The sequence below is a fragment of the Neovison vison genome, chromosome X, assembly GCF_020171115.1.
Source record: "Neovison vison isolate M4711 chromosome X, ASM_NN_V1, whole genome shotgun sequence".
Lineage (NCBI taxonomy): Eukaryota > Metazoa > Chordata > Mammalia > Carnivora > Mustelidae > Neogale > Neogale vison.
In genome coordinates, this window is record NC_058105.1 from 100638965 (window position 1) to 100643127 (window position 4163).

The 4163-nt window shown below is 37.6% G+C and overlaps 1 non-coding gene across 1 annotated transcript; it reads right to left on the reverse strand.

Annotated features, from left to right (window-relative positions):
• Positions 1-235: 235 nt before the first annotated feature.
• Positions 236-308, reverse strand: TRNAK-CUU. The gene has a single exon. It is a non-coding gene; the product is annotated as a tRNA-Lys (tRNA).
• Positions 309-4163: the final 3855 nt, after the last annotated feature.

The following is a 4163-nucleotide window of genomic DNA, read 5'->3' on the forward strand; positions in this document are numbered from 1 at the left end:
CTCTTGATTTTGGCTCATGTCACGATCTCAGTGTCACAATATCAAGCGCCGTGTTGGGCTTTGCGATTGGCGGGGGGTTTACAGATATGATTTAGATACTCATATTTAAACTTGGAAGAAAATAATATTTAAATTATATAATTTAGAAATTATTCTTATGGTATAGGTATGTTTGGCATTTATTTATTTTTCAAGGTTTTTTTAAAAACAAAAAATTTTTTTTAAGTAGGCTCCATGCCCAACATGGGGCTCGAACTCACGACCTTGAGATCAAGAGTCACATGCTCTACCAACTGAGCCAGCCAGATGCTCCTTAAAAACAAATTTTATTTAAGTAATCTCTACACCCAATGTGGGGCTTGAACTCACGACCCCAAGATCAAGTTTCACATGCCTTTCAGGCTGGGCCAGCCAGGTACCTCTGTTTGACATTTTTTAAACTTTGTAGATATTCATTTTGCTTAATTAGAAGTTCAAAGTGGGTTTTGCTTTGGGGTGTGTGTGTGTGTGTGTGTGTGTGTATGTGTGTGTTTGGTAAAAAGCACAACATTATAATCACCATTGTTGAGCATTTAGTTAAGTTACTCCATGGAATTATTGCCTTGGCATCCATTCTTTTTGGCCAAGCCAACTTCGGGGACCTTAAACTGACACCCCTTTTACAGGTGCATGCCCTAGTTAGCTGCTGGCTGAGTCAAAGGAAATGGAAGTTGTTGGTATAAATTTACAAACAATCCTTGTGATCTCCCCTGCCTCCAAGTGTCTACCTCTTATGTGACCCATGTTCAAGATTCCCTCCCATGGGGCTTAGAAAACCCTGCTCCTTTGGTTTGAGTTGGCCAGTCTGGTCTTAGCTGGAAATCCTCTAAGCACTCTATCTATGAACCCATACTTCAGGCCTGTGCCCCGTTCACATCCAGTGTATGTCTATAGTCTGCCTTAACCACCTTGTGTGGTCTTTCGAGTAGGCCAGTTTCCTGTAGGACCTGTGAGGAATAAAGGTCTCTTTGAATTCTCTTAGTTTATTACTGAACCACACCTCACCATATGCCATCCTGTGCTCCACATAATAATTGTAAATGTGACAAATACATAGCATCCATTATAACCATTTTCAAGTATACAATTCAGTATTGTTAAGTTTATTTACATTGTTATGCAATAGATCTCTAGAATTTTTCTTCTAAAACTGAAACTCTGTATCTATTAAATATTAACTTTCTTCCTCTAGTCCTTGGCAATGACCTTTCTACTTTCAGTTTCTACGATTTTGACTACTTTAGATACTTCATATGAGTGGAGTCATTTGGTATATGTCCTTTTGTGACTGGCTTATTTCACTCAGCATAATGTCTTTGTGGTTTAGTCACGTAGCACAGGACAGGATTTTTGTCTTTTTCAAAGACTACTTAATATTCCATTGTATGCATATACCACATTATCTTTTTTTTAATAAAGATTTTTATTTATTTATTTGACAGAGAGAGATCACAAGTAGGCAGAGAGGCAGGCAGAGAGAGAGGAAGGGAAGCAGGCTCCCTGCTGAGCAGAGAGCCCGATGCGGGGCTCAATCCCAGGACCCCGGGATCATGACCTGAGCCAAAGGCAGAGGCTTAACCCACTGAGCCACCCAGGTACCCCTATACCACATTATCTTTATTCATTCATCCCTTGATGGACATGTGATACAATGAAATGGGTGTGCAAATATCCCTCTGAGATCTTCCTTCAGGACATCTTCTGGATATATACCCAGAGGTAGGATTGTTGGTTTATATGGTAAAAAAAAGTTTTAATTTTTTGAGGAGCCTCAGTTTTTTTCATAATGGCTGCACCATTTTACATTCTTAGTATTAGTGCACAAGAGTCCCAATTTTCCTACATCTCTGCCAACATTTGTTATTGTCTCTCAATAGTAGCCACCCTCATGGGTATGAGGTGATAGCTCATTGTGGTTTTGATTTTCATTGCTCATAGGACTAGTCATTTTGAGCATCTTTTCATATGCCTTTGGCCAACATCTGCCTTCAACTTAGGTCATGATCCCAGGATCTTGGGATCAGTCCCACATTGGGCTCCTGGCTCAGCCGGGAGCCTGCTTCTCCCTCTGCCTACTCTGTGTGCTGCTCCCCCTGCTTGGTCTCTCTCTCTCTCTGACAAATAAATAACTAGAATTTAAAAAAACAAAACAAAAACAAAACAAAAAAACAAAAACAAAAAACCTCAGAGAACATTACATGTAGTAAGGTTTAAAACAACAACAACAAAAAAACAAAACAAAAAAACAAAAACAAAAACAAAAAAACAAAACAAAACAACAAAAACAAAACCTCAGAGAACATTACATGTAGTAAGGTTAGGAATTGTTTAGTGATACCTTTTTTCAAAGGTATGTATATATGGACTAGATCATGATGTAGAATGAATTACTGTGATCTGTGGTGAAAGTATTACACTAGAACTAATGGTGAAGGCAATAAATGGTTGACAATGTTTGTCATCCTGGCATATTGCTTTGTATTTTAGTTGTTGATTCGTCTGGCCATTGACAACTTCCTTGGAGGCTGACTCCTATACTAGTTTTATAAAGTATGCTAGGTTGACTAGGAAATTAGTCATTGTGCAGTGTTTCCCATCGTACATTTTTATTTTTCTTTCTTTGTAATTATGAGCATTGAATATTTTACTGTAGTTCTCTAAATGTACATTTATCTTATGAGTCCATGCTTCTAATACCTTCTATAACTACTGTAGTCATTTTTGATTGTTATTGTCCTAAATGTTGTCAAATGGACCATTTGCTCATTTATTTATGTGTGGCGTATTCATGCTTTCTGGAGACAGATCCTCTGAAACAACCACCGACCAAACTGTAATGGCCATTTTGAAGGTGTGTTTTCTGAATATCTCCCCTGTTACCACCTTATTGTGAAAGCTGTCTTGTTATTTCTGTAATGTGATATGATAATTGTCCAAATATTCCCTTGTTCTAAATTGCATCCATTACTACTTCTGATTTATACCTGAAATGGCCGCTCTTCATTTATTATGTTAATGTGTTCATATATATCTGGTCCCTGTTAAAAATTAAAATGATTCCTGCCTAATAATAGCCTTATTGAATATTGAATTAAATAGTTACCAAATTTTTGTTTTTGCCCTCACCTTTTTTTTTTTTTTAAAGGTTTAATTTATTTATTTGTCAGAGAGAGAGGGAGAGAGAGCGCGAGCACAGGCACACAGAGGCAGAGGGAGAAGCAGGCTCCCTGCCAAGCAAGGAGCCCGATGTGGGACTCGATCCCAGAACACTGGGATCATGACCTGAGCCGAAGGCAGCTGCTTAACCAACTGAGCCACCCAGGCGTCCCTGCCCTCACCTTTTTTAAAATTTCACTTTCTGAGAACAAAAAATAGGACCAAGTGAGATCATACCAAGAAGATTGAGCTGTCTAATTCCCATAATGAAAATTAATTTTCACTTAAATTTTCCAAAGATCACATAGCGCCCATTTGTAGAACAAGAAGGAATTTAAGTTAAAAATGCTGACAGGTCGGGGTGCCTGGGTGGCTCAAGTCATGATCTCAGGGTCCTGGGATTGAGCCCCACATCGGGCTCTCTGCTCTGCGGGGAGCCTGTTTCCTCCTCTCTCTCTTTCTGCCTGCCTCTCTGCCTACTTGTGATCTCTGTCTGTCAAATAAATAAATAAAATCTTTTAAAAAAATGCTGGCAGGTGCTCTTTTAGCATTTATTTTTGAAAAATTTATTTTTGAAAAGACACAGACCTATGTATGTGTATGTGTGTATATACACACATGAGTGATTCAATTACTATAGTAAAATAATCAGCTTTATGTGTTTTGAAATTAATTGCCCAATTATTTATTGCTACTTCAAAGTCCACAAATGGCTTAGGTATAGTTTGTATGTTGCATTTAATTTTATTCCATGAAAATGCCCTTTGCTAGTTTATAAGCTCTTTCAAGATAATAATAATTCATATCTGTTCCCCTAGCACTGATCTGTCATATAATCAGAACAAAGTAATTACCATCTAAATGCATGAATAAATGACTTAATTTGTGAAATTTTAAAGGGTAGAACTATTTTGCAATTTGAAGCAAGAAAATAAGGATATAACTTATTATAATGGGTACTCTTTGAT